The 20,930-nt window shown below is 35.0% G+C and overlaps 1 non-coding gene across 1 annotated transcript; it reads left to right on the forward strand.

Annotated features, from left to right (window-relative positions):
* Window positions 1–20,575: 20,575 nt before the first annotated feature.
* On the forward strand, window positions 20,576–20,681 carry LOC140853011 (small nucleolar RNA R71). The gene has a single exon (XR_012136089.1). It is a non-coding gene; the product is annotated as a small nucleolar RNA R71 (small nucleolar RNA).
* Window positions 20,682–20,930: the final 249 nt, after the last annotated feature.

Below are 20,930 nucleotides of genomic sequence, written 5' to 3' on the forward strand. Positions count from 1 at the left end.
TACCTATCAAGCTTCACCAAACTTGTTCTTAATAGCATTAGTTCCTTCACCAAGAACTTTTTTTTCAAAAAGAATACCTTAAGATTCATGAACATCTCATGTTCAGCAGGAAGGTAGAAGTAATATTTCTAAATATAATATTTATCAGACCAAAATTCAAGCTAGTCAGTTTGTGAACATTTCACATAAGCTCGACATCCCAAACGTTAAAGTAAGAGAGTATCAAATTACCCAAGTTCATATCCCATATAAAATTTTTGGTGATCGATTTGCTCAGAACATTCTCGAGCACATATCAAGTAATTTCTAAAACATAACCTCAGACAGACCAGCAAACCCCACAGTGGATCGAATCATATCTAACAAGGTTCAATTCCTCCTTTTAGATATCCTTTTAAATAATGATATTCTAGGAGAGATCCATTAAGAGAGAATTTAATTTCTTCAAGATATGTCAAAATTTACTGTAAAAGTATTCACTTCATTAGTCAAATCGATGAATTCTAATACTCTTTGCAGTTTATTTTTCTACCTCATTATAGAATCATTTGAACACTTCAACCGATTCAAATTTGTACTTCATAAGCAAGACGCACCCATGTCAAGATAGGTCATCAGAAATTTTAATAAAGTAGTAAAGTTCTCTTCTGGTACTTATGTTCATGAGTGCAAATACATCAATATGTATCAAACTCAGAACATCACTGGCTTATTCATCTTTTTCAATAAAAGGTGATTAAGTCAACTATGCCAAAGGTAGGCTTTAGTGATATTATCTAATTTAGAATGCTAGTCAGACATATACATACACTAACAGGCTATAGTACTGAGTTTATGTCATTTTTAATTGTTCACTCAATATTGTAGTATCATTCACAATGGTATTACAACAATCATATTTATTGACATCATCAATAAGATTGGACAATAGTGACAATCACTTTAAATGATATCTCCATAATTGAAAATAAGCTCGATAATTCTTAATGTTAAGATTGGAATAGACTTTCATGTCTTATATTCAGGAGTCTCTTGTCATTTTCAAATCTTCTACTATCTTGAAGTCTTTTGCAACTATTTGTAAACATAACTTATACTATTGGTATCCTATACCCTGATAATAGTATTACCAATAGAGAAACTTTAAGGAGTTATCATATAACTATCTTGACCAGCAACCATTTGTTGATTTCTCTTTTAAGCCTGTTTGGGTTAGCCTGAGACTTCTTGATCAATTTGCCCAAAAACTATACTCAACTTCTGATACCGGCTATCAAAGTTAGGTCTAATAATATTTTCACTATCTAACAGTGAAGAGAGCGATAATTTTCTAGCCATTTCTAAAAAGAAAATAATTGACCTATTAGTATATGAACTATTTTAAGCTTAAAGACTTGAAATTTAGTCTAAAGATTCTTCCACTATTTTATACAAATTGATAGCCTCTACCTTCAATTTGAGGAATTACCTTAATTTCTTAGTAGGTACTAAAATTCACACAGACTACATATAAGCCCAAGAATGGCTCGATCAACCCATATACATCCATGGATAGGTTCTCAACCAATTATTTCTCCAAACAACTTTTAGTATTTAATTTCATCCTAAGTTTCATTTCAATAGGCGATGGGCCTCCACTGAAAGTTCCAGTTAGGTCCAACCATTAACATGAACCTACTCAGTGATTCTATCCAAAGAATGATTAGGCTAGAGGATGGCTCGATCAATCTGACCACCATCAGATAGTTCAATAGAGTCATCATATGATGAATAAAAATTTCATTATTTAGGGAGAACACCAGAGGATGGCGTCTGCAATGTCAATCAAAAATAATAGACCCATTATCATTCACCTTAATAGGAGGCTATGATTTAGTTATCCCCATAACTAGTTCATCTTATGAACCTAATAATTTAGAAGATTTGATTAAATTTTTTAGAAAATGTCAGTCGACCTACAAGTCATAAATTCTCTCACTGACTTCATCAAGTCATGAAAAAGACTAGTGACTAGTGGGTCCAATCGGCATATCGTAAATCCTCCCACTGACTTGATCAAGTTATGAGAAAGACTAAAGATAAGTCAGTCCAACTGACAAGTCAATCCAAGGTACCTAAATCAGTTATACTAATTAACCTTAACAATATGGGTCAACTTGAGTCACCTAGCAATCTAATCAACCTAATGACTCGAGCTCAATCTTTGAGCCTCAATCAAGGTCCATTTGGTTTAATTAAAGATATGGATTCGATCATTTACAACTATTATTTTTGATCTGGAGTATCCTTGATCTAATTTAAATCAACTATTGGTTAGATTGGATCAACTACTCATTTTAATCCATTAAGTCTTTGATTCTAACCTTAGGTCTTACCCAATTAAAAGGATCTAATTTGAGCTAACCCATGTCCCATATTTAATGCAATATCATTAAATTTTTAATCACAATTCTAGATCTAAAATATATTTCTTAATTTTTAATTAAGTATAGCATAAATATTGGTTAAGGTTATTAATTGAAACTATTATAATTTTATATTATTTTATGTAAAATTTTTTGTTCTGAAAACTAGATTGGCTCATCCCTAAACTAGTTGGCTCACTTTAGTGGGTCGACTAAGTCTAATACTTAGTCGGCTAACTGATTATAAATAGTAACCATTACTGTTTGGCCTGAGACAACTAGGTCGGATTAGTCAACACTGAATCGATAAAAAATAGGAGACTGGGTCGACTCAGTTCAAAACTAGTCCGCTCAGTTGGCATGCCAATATGTATCACATAGTTTCAAATCTGAAAATTCTTACATAAATTGAAATAAAATCAATCATAATAAACTTTAGATCATATCTATATATTTTATGATTTTAAATTTTATTTTTATGATTAAAATAATTTTAATCATATAGATTAGATGTTTTACTTTTCATACAATTCATGCTTTGTATCACATATAACAAATCCTAGGGTTTTAACATCTAGGATTTTGCAAAAAGATAAGTTCTTCCTTTCGCATTCTTCTTCATAGGACTTCCCAATGGCACCCCTACATACCATGAAATGCACCCCATTGCATGAAAAGAGAGGGTCATGTAACCCTACTTGCTCCTATGACCGGATGGCCTGGTGATTACCCAATCCGAGTAATTTGCTACTCAGAACATCTAATCTAATTTATATATTATATATGCAAAAAATTTAGATCTAATCTAAATTATATTAGATATAATTTTATATTAGATCATATTTAAAATCAGATCATAATACATCTCATGTATTACTAAATTTAGATTTCAACTTTATATGCATATATATTCATGTCATAATGAACCTTCACTCTGATACCATTTGAAGGGAAGCATGGTGGGGTTCGTGCATGCATTTTTCAAAATTTATGGTAGAACATATATAGATTAAATAATTTAATTTATAATATATGCATAGATCAAATCTAAAATCACTGTACAGGATCTATGACATGAACTAATATGTATGTATCCGAAATTGAAATCTAAAATTCAGCAAATACAGATCATATCTATGTGTAATTAGATCATATCTAATTAATATTTAGATCACATCTAAATATTAATTGAGATTAAAATCTCATACCTGAGCATGGATAGTAGATCACTGCATCCAAAATTTATGGTACTTGATTCTTCATGATCCTTGGCAACCGCATACGTGTTCGGCCTTTACTAGTATCCACACAAAGCCCTTGTGCTGATCGATATCCCCAGGAGTGCTAGCTCACGAAGACATCATGCTTTTGCTAATCTAAGAGGAATTATGAAGATAAAAAATAAGGGAATTCTCTCTTTTTCTTTCTAGATCCATGCATCAGATCTCTACAATAGAGATCAAGAGAAGAACCCTTTCTTCTCAATTTTTTCATGTATAAAAGAGAACTTTTCTCTCTTCCTTTCATACCTTTGAGAAAGACTTTTCTTCTATAATTTTTTATAATAAAAATTAGATCTAGTCTAATTTTGTATGCTAAAAATTATATAAAATTTTGAGCTCAAGAAGAATCCAAAAGAGAGACCTAAGAGAAGATCCATTCTTCTCTCTTCTTCTCCCTTTTTCTCCTTGATCTAGAACTCCAAGAAGCCCCGAACATCCAATCAAATTTTTTTCATATTTTTTTTCTAAATTTTTATATTAAAAATTATATCTAATCTAATTTTTATCCTAAAAAAGATTAAAAAAAAATCTAAAAGAAGAACTCCATCTTCTTCAAGGTTGCACGCAAGAAAGAAGACCTTTCTTCTTTTTTCTCTTTCTCTCGTGGGGAAGAACTTTTCTTCTCTAATTTTCTACTACAAAACTAGTAGAGAAGCCTCTCTTTGATTTTCAAAAATCAACAACAAAAACCTCATAAAACACTCTAAGAAGAAGAGGAGAAAAGAGGTTGGCATGTGGAGTATGGGGCGTCCAACTCTTGGACGCCCCTCCTAATTTTTTTGTGGTGATAAGAAAAGAGGGTGGGACGCTTCTTTCTCTCATGCAAGAGAAGAGAGGGGGTGTGGCTCTTTCTTGGGTGTGAGAAATTCTCATGGTGAAAGGGTTGTGGCATGGAGATTTATATCATATGGGGTTTAGGTTTTAAGTTGGTTAAGTCCTATTTCAAATAGTGCTCAAGATCTTGTTCTAACTCTAACTAACCCTTGGATCCAATCCTAACTAATTTAGAAATTAGTTATAATAAACTAACTAATTAGGTCCTAGCCCAATTATGAAATAAATTAGGTCTAAATCTAATTAAAAATTAGTTATATTAAAATCCCATTGATCCAGAGATTGATTCTTAATGGATATCAGAAAAGTTTTTGATAATAAGGCTTGATCCAATCAAACCTATTATTCAATAGAATTTGATCCAATCCAAGCCTATATAAAACTAATTGAATCATATTCAATTTAAAGTTTGATTTGCATCTCTGAGATCAATTAGAACAAGCCTTGTTATCAAATAGGGATGCATCTAATCAATCCAAAGCCAATCTAATTGAATCCAATTCAATTAGATCTGATCCAATCTCCATTGCTCAATCAAATTGAGCTAATCAATAATAATATTATTAATTAATTATTTTTTTAATTTATCAATCATTAGTAAATTATTTATTACAATCTTTGCATAGGATTAATCATCAATCTCATTGATAATTAAATACTTCAACAATTCATAATCATCGATCAGTCATTTGATCAGATAGGTACTTCTATGTGTGTGACCCCATAGGTTTAAACCTAAATTGATAGTACAAAAATAATTTCTGCACTAATCGATGTAACCATCTAATAATAAGACCCGACATCCGGATAGACCGAATGTATGTCCAGCAATACTCTAAAACCCATATAGATATTGTTACCATATAATTCATCCCTTTGATACTTGATGCTCAAGGATGACTAAGGGTTAAACTATCAATCTAGGAAGAGTGGTCTACATTGTGTCTCAATCTTAAAAATCTTGTGACTCTTCACTAGGACTATTTTGATCAAAATTTTGCTAAATTGAAATACAGTGATGCATCATCTCTAATTTTACTTGGAGCGATCAATTTCATCTTGACTCGCACTCAGATTTCACAAGTATTTGACTGCATCCAGAAATCTTTCGTCACTGAATTAAAAATTCAGATAGTTCAGCACCAAAGTACAGTGAGTTACTTGTAAGTCACCAAGACAGTCTCAGATCAGAGAGGCACATATACCCATATCCCATCAGAACATCTCTTGATAGTAGAGTGCTCTAGAAGTGGTCACGATCAGTAAAATATACTCCTACAAATCACCCATATGCCATACCTGTGTCACCATATGCCTTGGTTAAGAGGATAACTAATCAATATGGCATATAACGATCTACACTCAATACAATTATCATTTTTATAACAATAATATCATTTGATCGTGAGCAAAATTTAAGAACTACACGATAAATCCTCCTTTATCATTTTAGAAGTAGCTCTAAGGACTTCATCATAACATATGAGTTCTATTTAAGAAGATGTATTCTTTATGATGAATCTATCAAATAATATTTATCATTTTATAATTCATATACTTGTATAAAGCACAATCATATATAACCTAGATGATCGACTTTAGGATACATTTTCAAAAGCTAGGCTTGTCGTAGTCTAGGTACATAAATTTTGTATTGAAGGAATTCAACATAAATGGGTGTAAAAAGATTTACTTACACATATATTTAATATACCAAGCCTGATATGATTTATGCCTTGTGCATAATCATTAATTTCAGACAGATCCATAATAGGATCTTTTAAAAACTATGAAAAATATTCTCAAAAGTACTTGAGAAGTACTAGAGAAGTAGTGAATTGAAAGAGATCCAAATAGCAAACTGAGTTTGACTCAATTAATTGCTGTGAGTAAAGATTGCTAAGAAAAGTTGCCTGATGAAGGGTTCATCATTGAGTTGGGTGTGATCTCAGTAGGAATCCATGCACATCCTAGGATACTTTCACCTCATTCATGATTTGATCATAAAATGAGTTCTTACTAAAAATAGCATAATGGACTAGTTCACTGAGCCTTTATGCAGCAGTAGTGTGTTCGTCATCTTGATTGCATGGGCATCAAGTATGGGGGCGATTGGGTTTAGTGCAAGTGAGAGATTGAAAAAATGGTGTCCTATAAGCTAATCACATGGGTGATGCAAATAGATTTTTTTATATTTTTTTCTACTCATTTGCATGACATTTGTTATTTTATTTAAGAGGTATTATGTTTTATCATTTGCTGCATTATATTTTTCATGATTATGATAAACCCTATAGATTAGGGCAATAATTTTAGGACTATGATGAGGTCATGTCAGTGAGATCTAAAATTTTGATAGCCCTAATCTAAAATATTTATAGTCGTTGGATCATCGAGTCGGGGATCGATGACACCAGTAAGACTGGTACATCCTATGTATGCTCGATGGAGAGGGTAGTTGATCTCACAATCACTTACGTGGTGACACTAATACAAGGATGTAGGTACTCATTAGAGAATGAGTTCACTGAACTGATCCATAAAAAAAATATCTGATGGAGCTTTACAGCATGTCGATAGATAGTTCTTTTGTGGGAGTAGTGCATGTGATCCTTTGACCTGAGATCACCACGGTACCTTATGTATATGGATCCTTACTTTGATTTATTTCCTATCATACCATTTTGAGATATGTGTGGGATATTCTGGGTATGGTGAAGTGTGCATGGAGGTTGTGAGTGATCAATAAGGAATCGATCACTCTTTATAGGAGGAGAGAATATCCTATATGATCTTATAGGATGATACTCTAAGAGTCTCTAACCAAAGCAGGGATGAACGGTAGAAAAGATTTCTACTAATTCATCAATCAAGTCATTATCATCAGATTGAGATACATATGGATAGATATTTGAGCTTGACATGATTTCATGCCCATGGTCTGTCTGGAATGTTATGTGATCGAAGGATTGCATTATACGATAACTCACCACGGAAAGATAATTTTGATATTTTTATCAAATTTAAAATCTTTTAGATAGTCATGATAAAATGTTAGATGTCAATCTTGATTTGTGAACTCATCAAAATTAAAAGAGTTTAATTCAAAAATTAATTAGGAAGGGTCCTAGTTGATTGAGACTCTTGAGCTGACTTAATCTAATTAGATTAGGGTTAATTGAGAGTCTGGATCCACTGCTAGCTAGATTTAGAATTCAATGGGTCACACACAATAAAAATTTGATCTTGATCTAATCTATTTGGGTTTATTGTAAATTCAATGGATTAATTGAATTGCTAGCACATGAATTAGCCCAAGTTCCCAATTTGGTTCAGTGCAAAGGTGTTTATGCTAAACCCAAGCTTAATGCCTTGACCTAATGGGATTAGGTTTAAACCATCTAATTGTTAGGTAGCTTATCTAATTTTTAAACCTTCTCCATGCCAAAACCACATGCAAAGAATAAATGTTACGCCCCATTTATTTAGGCGTTAAGAGGAGTAGTCCTTCTCTTCTACTCCTTTTATATTCCTTACCTTATTTCCATGCATTTCTTTTTTCCTCATGTCATGAGATGACTCTTGGAAATTATGGGTGCAGAAGAGAAGGAAGAGTCCTTCTTCGGGAAGGAACTCACACACCACAAAAATATTTGGATGCCCTTTCTTATATTCATTGAATTTGGAAGAGTCCTTAATGTTTTGGACTCTTGAATTCTCACACCATTCCCTTATCCACGCACCATCAGATGGCATTCAGATTTTTCTACACAGAGGAAGAGTCCTTCTACTGATAAAACTCCTCTTATTCTATGCCTTGCTCTTGGGTTTCCATGCTAGAAAATTTATTTTTAATGTGTAAGTGATACGGGACGCCAAGAGTTGGCGCCCCTTGGAAACTTATGTGGCGCCCCTTCATTCTTTATATAAGGGGCACCTCATATCGGATAAAATTCAATCCAAGAGAGCTTTAGGCATGAGATTAGATGAGGAAAAGATAGAAAAAATATGAAAAGTAAAAGACAAAGAAAAGGGAGAGAAAAATAGAAAGGAAGGGAGAAGAAAAATGAAAAGCCCGTGATGCTTGTCCTAAAATCAGATTGTTCAAGTGTTGAACATCAAATCTGATTTTTGTATGGTGAGATCATTTGAAAAATAGTTTTTAGAGTGATCCTAGTAGAAGTCTTGAAAGCATACAAGCAGTGGTGCAACCTATTCTTGCAAAGGATGATCGACAGCAAACTTGCGAAGAAGGCTGCAGCACTACGATGAATTCAAAAGGATCCTGATCAGCCCCATGTGGATCACCATTGAAAGGCTTCTACTTTGGAGTCTTGTGAAGATCTTAAAATTACCAGATCATCATCTTCATGTTGGTATATGGCTTTTGCTCTCTTCTTGTTATACATGCTTATATTATTTGATTGCAATCATCAAGGTGTTCTTAGGGCTTTTGTGTTCTGGTAGTCTAGTTTAATTGTTAAACTTATTTTCAATACTTCAATACATATAAAAATTTTAAAAATTATATTCCACTGCATCATCAAAACTCAATACTTATATGGGATATTAATACAAAAATATGGATACTCATTAGAAAATGAGTTCGCTAAATTAACTCGTTGACAGAGAACATCTTATGGAGTTTTACTTGCATATCAAAAGATGATTCTCTAAGTAAGAGTTGTGTAGTGATCCTTAGATCTTAGACCACCATCAAATCTTGTGCACATAAATTCATATTTTAGTTCATGCTCAAACATAACATAAAAATATATACGGGATGTTTTGGATATGGTTGAGTGTGTATGAAGGTTGTGAGTCGATTAACAAAGAATTGATCACTCCTACTAAAAGGAGATGTCATCCTATGAATTCTCATCTTTAGATGACTCAAGAAGTCTTTGACCAAAGTAGGATGAAGATTAAAAAGAGATTCTAATACTTCATCATTGGAGTCATCACATATTGATGGAGAATCAATGCGAATATGTATTTGAGTTTGACATGATTCCGTACTGATAAACATATTCAGGATGCAAGATAATCGAGAGACTGAATTGCATGGTAACTTATCATTGAAGGATATATTTGATATTTCTATCAAATTCTATATCTTCTGGATAGTCATGATATGTTGCTAAACATCAATCTTAACTTATAGGTTTGATTGAATTAAAGCGGTTAATTCAATCTTTAATTAGAAAAGATTCTAATTGCTAAACTCGGATTGGCAAAGTTTGGACCTTAATCGGTTAGAAGGATTCTAATTAAATTAGGTCAACTTGCACCTGAAGTTACTAAAGACTAGATGTGGAACCCAACAGATTATACATATAAAAAAATGGATCAAGAATCTATTTGATATGGTTGATTAAAATTTTGGATCCAATCGGATTGCCAATAAGTATGCTAGCATGTGTGGCAAATCCTAGCTTCTTAAGTGATCAAATTTGGATCAAACTTTGCTATTTGGCTAACCTTATTTGGTGACTTGGATTAGGTCAAGCCACTTAGAGGCTGCTTAGATGGGGGTGCCAAAGCCTGATCCATGCCATTTGGATAGAGTTCCAAAGAGGTTGGGACTCTTTGGTGCCGACTTGAAGAGGGGTTCACGTACACTCTGAATATTGGCAAGCAGAGGGACTTTAATTGGTCCTTCTACTTTGGGTCTCTAACCCATCTAGCATCATGGTCAGCCCTCCATCCTCCTTTGTGCTAATTTTGAAGTATGAGATGGCATTTGAATGGGTGTGGGATGCTCAGAACTTCTTGGCACATGCGGATGATCTGCAGATCACATGAAGAGGTGCATGATGAGTCCTTCTACTTTGGGTAGAAGGAGATGCCTCTTATTTGCTTATCAGATCTTTGAATTTAGATTTAAATCCTCTTGCCACATGGTGATTTCCAAGATTATCTAAATTTAGAAGGGATGCCATATGCATCTCTTCTTGATGCACACGGGGAGAGAACTCGTGGAATGATGTATCGAAGTTTGATGAGTCCTTCTACTTGAAGATTCTTATATTTCTGATATGCTCTTTGAGATGGGGCATGGCTTCTCATTTGGCATCCCCTCTCTTGCTATTTAAAGGGGTCAGTAGATGGGTTAAGGCATTTCAATTTCATTCGAAAAAGAGTCTATCCGCAAGCTCTCTCCCTCTCTTACAACTCTGATTCCTTAGGACAAAGGTCTTGTTTTTTTTTTTTAAGGCGAACCTACTTCTATTAGGACAAAGAGATTAAGAGGTCTTAAAGAAGAAAATCAAAGCCCAAAGGAGGTTTTGAGAGGTTCAGACTTGGTTCTGAAGGAGGGTATGATCAGTTGAAGGCTATTCGAGTTCTAGGGACTAGAACTCTTAAAGCAAATTGAAAGAGAAAAGGTAGCTCAAAGCATGTATTTTTTAAATTTTTACAGCAGAAGATAAAAAATTAAATACTTTAATCTCCTACATATACTTTAGATCTGATCTAAACTACCTTTAAGGATCTATGACATAAAAATTTTACATACAAAATTTGATGTAAATAAAAACTGCATCGATCACATTGATGCCCTAAATTAGATCTAACCTTTAGGTCTCATTGATTGAGTTTAGAACTCATTATATTATCATGAGTCGATGATCTCTACTATTGATAGGTATGGTACAAGACTCTTCTTGATGTCGAGCAACCACATAGATCATTCAGCCTCTACAAATCGTCCACTCAAAGCCTTGATCGGATCGTCTTTCTCGGGAGTGCTAGCTTGCATCGAAGGCTCTGGATGGCTAATTCAAACTCCTTTCTTTGGATCACCTGGACTCTTCTAGATTAAAAGATAAAGCTTTACAAGGTGGTGGTGATGAAAGAGATTGAAGTAAGACTCTGTGTATTTTTTCTCACACAAAAGACTAAAGTCGAAACCCTAAAACCCACCCTAGACCTTATGCCCAAAGAGGAAGATTTCTCCCTTGATTTCTCATGCACAGAAGCTCGACCCCTCTTTGAATTTTCATGCTCACTCTCTGATGTTTCTCACACCAAAAAATTAATCACATGAGATGCACAAAAATAACCCTTCTTAACGTGGTGTCCCATGAAAGATAAAGATAAATTTGGGTAGTTTGGTTCAAGTTCAAATGATGGTTGATCTTTATCATCAATTCAAATCAAATTTGAATCAAACTTAAACCAAACTTTATCCTTATCTTAGAAACTTAGAGAGTGGATGACAACCATTAGAATGGTGTAAAAAAAATCACACAAAACCCATTTGTGTGTGAGAGGAGTGGTCGGTGTTAAGGGAAGAGTCCAATTAGTTTTGGACTCTAGGTTTAAATTCAAATTTGAATGTTTTGAACTAAAAATTTAAACCAACCAAATTCTAATCCAAAAGAGATCAAAATAGGCATTAATCCTCTTTTGGGTGTAAAAAAAAATTCATGCAAAAATTTTTCTCATGTGAAGAAAAGAAGGGCATAGAGAAAGGTGGCACAGGGGATCAATTCAGTTTGAATTCGAATTCAATTTCTCATCTAATTAGGTTCTTAACCCAACTAAAATAAATTAAATTTGAACCAATTAAATTAGTAAACCTTATCTAATTAGATAGCAAATAGTCTCAATTAAATCTTAATCAAATCAAAAATTAATCAAGCTCAAGTTTCGATCAAATCAGGAATTGAACATCCTCAGCGATTAGGTCATCTTATAACCTAATCGGGTCAAACCAAATTAAATTTAATTCAATTAGATTTGATCCAAACCTCAATACTCAATCAAATTAAGCTAATTAACAATCTAATACTAATCAATCCTTCTATAATTTTTTGATAATTAGTAAATTAATTTATTGCAACTCTTGCATAAGGTTAATCATCAATCGAATTGACTATTATATCCTAGAATGATTTTTAATCATCGATCAGCCACATGATCAATTAGAAACTTTTTTTGAGTGTGACTACTGAAGGAAAGAAAATAGTTTTCCTCCAGAATGTCCAGGTTGCATCTAAAAATTTTTTCTAATGTTCTACTTGTTTAAGGATCAAATCCTTACCTAAATTACAGTGGAACCAAAGATCAAATCTCAAATTATCTGATATAAACCTTCATAGAGGCCTGGATATGCAGACCCTCTACTTCGCATGCACGTCAGACACCGCAAAAAGGTAGGATAAACTCCAATCCAATTGGCTTCGCAACTCAATCAATCAAGAGATGAGATGTGATGATGTGACACATCACACTAATAGGTAGGATGCCCAAGAAGGATCCACGCCTAAGGAGAAGAGGTGGCAACAAAGGGAGAGATGTAGAAAATGAAGGACCTCTCTCTTCACATGCCTATCTCTCTCTCTTTTTCTTTTCTCTCAATTTGATTTGTTTGCTATTCTATTTTCTTCTCTCATCCATAGATAGAGACCCTCTCTATTTATATATGATTCTCATGATCCAATGAGAGGAGGACTCTTTATTCAAATCTAATTTGAATTGGTCCAATACTTCTGAAAGAAGTACTCCTATATGAGATATAATTACCATCACTTATGACATCCACTTTGCACCCACTCCCACACCCACTTGGGATGCCTCAAATAAGCACCAAATCAATTTTTGATCATATTTCATGAGTAGGTATTCCCAATGCAAGTAGAAATACTCATATATCATCCAAAACAGATTCGATTCAAATTCGATTCAAAGTCGGTTCAAAATAATTTTGAAAGACTGTTAATCCTAAACTCTTTAGGACTTTTGTACCAAGTCTAACTTAGATTTTAGACCTATTTAAGTCTATTTAATTCAGATCTAATATAAAATTAATTAGTATTTAAATTTAATCTTTCATATGTTCCATAGATCATAGATAGAAATTGTTTATCCTCGGATTGAACTTGAACCTTATGTGTAGTGCTAGCTGATGCATAGTCGTTGATAGCACCAAAAATAACTCTACTCACTACGTAGGTAGGATGAGTCGAGATCGTATCCTCAGGGACCTTGGGCTAAGTTGAGATTGCAAAATAAAAAAAAGAAGCATTGTTTTGATTTAGAAAATAAATTATCTTAAAATTGATGTAATTAGAAAATAAAGAGCACGGAAGTTTTGAATTAATTTGCACTAGCAGAGTTGTATCTCTTTTTTTAATTAAATAGATGCGATTAATCTTAAGAAAAATACCTATCTTTTCTCGACACACCCCGTACCCGTAGATCATGGTGCATCTCTGAAAAGTACTAGGTAAACAACTCTTCTTTCCTCGGCACGCCCCGTACCCATAGATCACGGTGCATCTCCAGAAATTAAAATTATTCCTAATATTAATCTAACAAGAAAGCATAAATAAAAGCATATGAAAGAGAGCAAATAAAGAACTCATGATGATTTAAATAAAAAGTATAATCTTTATTGCATATAAAGAAATACAAGAAAGTTTAGAACAATAAACCATCTCTGTGTCGTTACAAAATTTCTTCTCCACTCCCGAGACTACTAGCCTAGCTGCTCATGAAGTAGTCCCTTTCTATCCCTCTATGCAAGGCTCTAGAAGAATTTCTGGGCTCCCCCTCCAATGGGAGTACAAAAGTCTTTTTATAGGTGTTAGGAGGGAGGAGTTTCACATGATTTTCCGATGTGGGACTAAAAAAAATGCTAAAGACTAAAAGATGGATGGATGAGATGGAAAGATCACAAATAAATAAAGAAAATACAAATCTTTTCTCTCAAAGTATTTCTAAATATTAATTTTTTTCCTTTAATAAGCATCTGTTCATCTGTTCGCATCCGCCAGCAAAAATTCCCCACGAACCCGCCTGCCGCGCGCCCGCACTGCACGCCCGCACCCGTGCATCTGCGCATGCCCGCTCGCGATGCCGCACCTGTGCCCATGCTCGCGCCCACGCCGCATCCGCCCCACATCCGCGCTCGCGCCCATGCGCGCGCTTGCGCGCACCGCATGAAAACTGCAGCGTGAACATTCTTTTTATATTTCAAAAAGAAACTTTTGTTTCTTCACAATGACGTCTATATCCTTTTGGATTCCTTGCATAGTATCTTCATTTTCTATAATATCGTATGCATCTTTTTTTTATTTTAATTTTATTTTAAGTCTAAATTTCTTCAAACTTGAGTCTTTTTGATCTATGAATCGGACTCTTTGTATCGACGATCATCTTTCCTGTAAAACATAAAAAGAAGCATCAAATTCTTAATAAATAAAATAAATTAAATATAATTTTCTACTTTAAATGACTTAAATTAAGTGTTTATCACACCCCCCAACTTGAATTTTGCTCGTCCTCGAGTAAAATAGATATATCAGAATTATGTACCGACTCGGTCTTGAATCAAAAGTTAGGTTAGGCATCCCAAAAGGTAAATGATATCTGGTCAGACCATTAAAGAGATATTTTATTGGATTATCAATTTGACCCAATTAGTGGCTGAGTATTAACTAAAAAAATTTCAAGAGCTTTTCTTTCACCAACTCTCCACTTTACTCTTTAAATCCTCTAACTTAATGGGAGAGAGATTTATTATCTTCTTGCAATTTAGTCTCCTTATTATCAAACTTTTTTTTTTTAACATTGCCTATCTTTTTACGCGAACCACAATGCTTACTTAGGCGAAAGAGCCCGGTTACTCAGTAGAAAACCAATGTTGTTATTTTTTTTTTTAAATAAATTTTAAGAAAATTTTTTGCATACCTCGACTTTTCCACCCAATCTCTCATGAAGCAGATTCTTTATTGAGATTAGTAAGAAGAGGGTTGTAGAATTACTCCTAAAATTTGGTCTAGTCTAAACCCTACCATTCATTGGGTTTTCTTAATAATTTATTCCTTAGTATCTCTAAAATTATCTTGACCATTAATCATTCATTGTTTAGGATGCCTAATTGACTCTTAATCAAAATAAAATTTGGATACACAAAACTAATTATTTCTGACCATACTCGAGGATTTGATTAATTTTCTCCCCCCCTAACTTAATCTACATTATCCTCAATGGAGTAAGAAAGCAAAGAAAATAAAAGGAGAGAGTGCACCTGGGATAATTTTGCTTCGGAAGTTGAAGATAGCTTTATTGATTAATAGGCTCTTGTTCTAAATTCTTGCAGCTGCGGTAAAGTAAAAAAAATATGAAATTATTGGGTTGCCTCCCAACAAGTGCTAAGTTTTACATCTTCAGCCAGACTGAATTGAGTATTATGGCGGTATTGGATCCACTAAATCAACAGATTCAATTAATTCTTCATCACTAATTCCATCTATGTAAGGTTTCAATCGCTGACCATTCACTTTAAAGGTGTTCTCCTGTTTAGGATTTTTGAGTTCTATAGCTCCACGAGGAAATACCTGAGTTACAATGAAAGGTCCATCCCAACGTGAGCGAAGTTTTCCAGGAAACAGACGCAACCTAGAATTAAAGAGCCAAACTTTTTGATTGGACTGAACATTTTTCATGCAATGAATTTATCGTGGTATGCTTTAGTTCGAGCCTTATAAATTTTGACACTCTCATATGCTTCATTGCGTAGCTCTTCAAGTTTATTTAATTGGAGTCTCCTATTGGAACCTGTATTTTTCATATCAAAGTTAAATTGTCGTATGGCCCAAAATGCACGATGTTCCAATTCCACCGGTAGATGACAAGCTTTTTGGAATACAAGTCGATAAGGAGATATTCCTATGGGTGTTTTAAAAGCAGTATGGTAAGCCCATAATGCATCGTCTAAGTAAAGAGACCAATCCTTTCTATCGGGCCTAACCGTCTTTTCTAGGATATGTTTAATCTCCCTATTTGACACCTCTACCTGACCATTAGTTTGGGGGTGATATGGTGTGGCCACTTTGTGTGAAATATTATATTTTTTCATAAGTGCTTCAAAATATTTATTCATAAAATGAGTCCCCTCACTAATGATCAGCCTTGGGAAGCCAAATTGACTAATGATGTTTCATTGGATAAAACTAGTTACAATTTTATTATCATTAGTCTGTGTAGCTATTGCCTCCACCCATTTTGATACGTAATCAACTGCCACCAGAATATATTCGAATCCAAATGAGGCTGAAAAAGGTCCCATGAAATCAATCCCCCAAACATCGAAGATTTCTACTACTAAAATGGGGGTCAGCGGCATCATATCCTTCTTGGATAAATTTTCTGTTTGCTGACATCGCAGACAACTTCGGCCAAATTCATGTGCATCCTTGAAAAGCGTTGGCCAATAAAATCCACTCTGCAGCACTTTTGCTGCAGTTTTTCTTTCACTAAAATATCCCCCACATGCCAAAGAATGGCAAAAAGTGAGAATGCTTTGAAATTCACTCTCGGGGACACAATGGTGAATAACTTGGTCAGGACAGTATTTGAATAGTTCAGGTTCTTCCCAAAAATAATGTTTAATTTGTGATAAAAATCAATCCTTTTCTTGTTTTGTCCAGTGAGAAGGTACTTGTCCTGTTGAGAAGTAATTGACAATATGGGCAAACCATGGAGAACGGCTAGAGGAGATTGCAAAAAGTTGTTCGTCAGGAAATTTTTCTTTGACCTCATCTATGCCTATCATGTGTTCAACTAAGATCCTGGAGATGTGATCAGCTACCACATTCTCAGAACCCTTCTTTTCTCGGATTTCTAGATCAAATTCTTATCAAAGAAGGATCCATCTGATCAAACGTGGTTTAGTATCTTTCTTTGAGAGGAGATGTTTCAGAGCCGCATGATTAGAGTAAACTAGAACCTTAGACCCTAACAGATATGAGCAAAATTTTTCAAGGGCGAACACTACTGCTAGTAGCTCTTTTTCTGTTGTAGTGTAGTTTAATTGGGCATCGGAAAGAGTCTTGCTAGCATAATAGATCACATGTGGCTCCTTATTGATTTTTTGGCCTAAGATGACACCTATTGCAAAGTCAGAGGCATCACACATAATCTCAAATGGAATGGACCAGTCAGGAGGTTTTATTATAGGTGCTGTTGTTAGAGCTGTTCGTAATGTGTTGAACACTTTCAAACAGTCTTCGTCAAAGACAAATGGTATATCCTTGGCCAACAGATTGCACAAGGGTCTTGAAATCTTGCTAAAGTCTTTGATGAAGCGTCTATAAAATCCGACATGACCTAAGAAGGATCGTATTTGTCAGACCGAAGAAGGGGGTGGTAGTTCTGAAATGACCTCAACTTTGGCTTTATCTACCTCGATCCCTCTTTCAGAAATAATATGTCCTAATACAATTTCTTTCTGCACCATGAAATGGCTCTTTTCCTAACTTAGGATAAGATTTGTCTCCATACACCGTTTAAGAACTTTGGAAAGATTATGGAGACAATCCTCAAAGGTGGTTCCAAACACAAAAAAATCATCCATAAAAACTTCAAGATATTTGTCCACCATATCCGAAAAAATGGCCAGTATGCACTGTTGAAATATAGCGGGTACATTGCAGAGCCCGAATGGCATACGATAAAAAGTGAAGGTGCCATAGGGGCAGGTGAAGGTAGTCTTTTCTTGATCATCCGAAAATACAGGTACTTGATTGTACCCTGAATAACCATCAAGAAAATAGAAGAAACTTTGTCCTGCTAACCGTTCTATGATTTGGTCGATAAAGGGCAATGGAAAATGGTCCTTCCTAGTAACGGCATTCAGTTTTCTATAATCTATGCATACTCACCATCCAGATGATATGCGAGTGGGAAGCAGTTCACCTTCTTCATTCTCAACCACAGTAATACCTGATTTCTTAGGTACTACTTGAGTGGGACTGATCCATTTACTATCGGATATGGGGTAGATGATTCCAGCATCTAATCACTTTACCACCTCTTTCTTTACTACTTCACGCATGTTTGGGTTCAATCTCCTCTGCATATCTCGATGGGGTTTGGCATGTTCCTCAAAATGAATATGGTGCATGCAAATAGAGGGATCAATTCCTTTTAAATCGGCAATGGACCAATCGATAGCCTCTTTGTGTTCCTTCAGAATACCAACCAATTATGCTTCCTGATTAGGGGTCAAGTCTGATGCAATGATTGCCGGGAGGGTGTCATTGAGTCCTAGAAATACATACTTGAGCATAGCAGGAAGGGGTTTCAATTCTAACGTAGGTGGTGATTCTAAAGATGGGACTATTGGTGTACTGGCTAATGTGGGCAATGGCTCATACTTGATTGTCCATGGAGGAGTGATTTTATCGTGTGGTGTATCCAACAAGATGTTAACTTCTTTCATATATTCCTCAAAGTTATACACTCCAAAGTAAGCCAAGCAAGTATCTAAGGGGTCTGGTGCTAGAATTATGGGTGTTGCATCTTCTATAATATCTTCTAGTATATCTACTTCGAAGCAACTATCCATTGATGGTCCTTGTGAAGCACCAAACACATTCAGTCTTAGTTTCTTATTCCCAAATGATATGTCCATGACTCCTGTCCTACAATTAATGCATGCATTTGCTGTAGCTAGGAAGGGTCGTCCTAAGATAATGGGAATTTGTTTGGGGTTGCCACTTAGTTCCATATTGAGAACTAGAAAATCAACTGGAAAGTAAAACTCATCTACCTTGACCAAGATATCTTCAAGCATTCCACGTGGTTCCTGAATTGATCTGTCGGCTAATTGCAGTGTGACTGATGTGGATTTCAATTCTCCAAATCCAAAAAATTCATACACCGAACTAGGTAAAAGATTCACACTTGCCTCTAAATCCAGAAGAGCTTTTTCAATGTGATAATCTCCTATGACACAGAAAATGATGGGGGCTCCTGTGTCCTTAAGCTTTGGAGGAGTGGCATGCTGGAAGACAGAACTAGCCTGTTCAGTGAGACGTACTTTCTTTGGAATTTGTGATCTAGATTTACATTTTTGGGTGCACAAATCCTTCAAAAATTTAGCATAAGCAGGGACCTATTTGATTGCATCTAGAAGGGAAAGATTAATTTGGACTTGCTTAAACAATTCCAACATCTCATTGAGTTTTCCTCCCTTCTTATCTGCAAGAATAGGGGCTTTCAGGGCATCTGAAAATGGGGCTTTAGGCAAGTAAGATGATTCCGGTGCAGTTGGTTCCTTCTCTATTTTTAGGTCCTCCTTATTCTTGGGTGATTTGGCTTCGATTAGAGGTTTAGGGTCGGTCTCATTGGTTGTACTAGTGTGTTCAATGACCTTCCCACTTCTCAGAGTCATGATTGATTTGGCATGTTCAGAAAAAACTTCTGGGGTATTAGAGCTCTCAATCACAAATTGCCCTCTTGGGTTGCTCTCGGGTTAGCTAGGTAATTTTTCTCCTTCCCTCCTACTGAATGCAGTCGCTAGTTGACCTATTTGGGTCTCTAGCTTAGCAATGGATTGTGTGTGGGAGTTAAGGGTCTGAGTGTTGACTTCTAATCATTCTAGTACTTTCAAAACTTTTTCCTCAAAAGCTGAGCTGTGACCAGTAGTAGATGGTTGAGGAATATTTTGAAATTGATGGTATGGTCCATGCCTATATGTTGGGTCCTGATATTGAGGTCGAGGTGTGGCAGGTCCAACCACTGGTTGTGGTCTCCAGAAAAAATTTGGATGGTTTCTCCAGTCGGGGTTATAAGTGTTCGAATATGGATTGTTTCCTGGTCTGTGAGCTTGTTGGACTTGAGCTTGTTGAACTTGCTCGTGCACAAACTCAAAAAATTGAGGTACGACTGGGCATTCACTAACAAAATGGTTCAAACTTGCACACAATGCACAAACTTCTTGGATTGGGTTAGGTGGAATCGGGGATTGTCCAGTATTTAGAAGACGATCTAATTTTTGGGACAATTCATCTACCTTATGATGGATATCTATGGCATTTCCTACTTCATATATTCCACCTCTCTTTGGATTTAATATGGGTTTATCTCTAATAGAGGTAGACATATGATGTAATGAATTTTCACTTAAAATTTCAAACAGTTGCCATGCCTCATCCTCACTTTTCAGCATGAATGTCCCACCGCATGATGCATCGACCATTTGTCGATGTCTTTCTGATAGCCCATCATAAAAATATTGGATTAACTGCCACTTGGGTACAGCATGGTGGGGATATTTTCTAATAAGGTCCTTTAATCTCTCCCATGTTTCATGAAACATTTCTCTATCTAATTAGAAAAAACTAGTTATGGCTTTCCTTATTTGATTAGTTTTTTCTATGGGAAAATATTTCTTGAGAAACTCTCCTTGCAGCTGGTCCCAGGCTGATATAGTCATGGAATCCAAAGTATGTAGCCAGTATTTGGCTTTGTCCTTAAGTGAAAAAGAGAATAATTTTAACCTAAGAGCATCATCGGAGAAGTTGTGAATTTTGACAGTTGAGCATATCTCAAGAAATTATTCAAGATGTTTATAAGGGTCCTCATTATTAAGTCCATAAAATGAAGGTAACAT

This window comes from Elaeis guineensis, chromosome 12 (assembly GCF_000442705.2).
Source record: "Elaeis guineensis isolate ETL-2024a chromosome 12, EG11, whole genome shotgun sequence".
Classification (NCBI taxonomy): Eukaryota; Viridiplantae; Streptophyta; class Magnoliopsida; order Arecales; family Arecaceae; genus Elaeis; species Elaeis guineensis.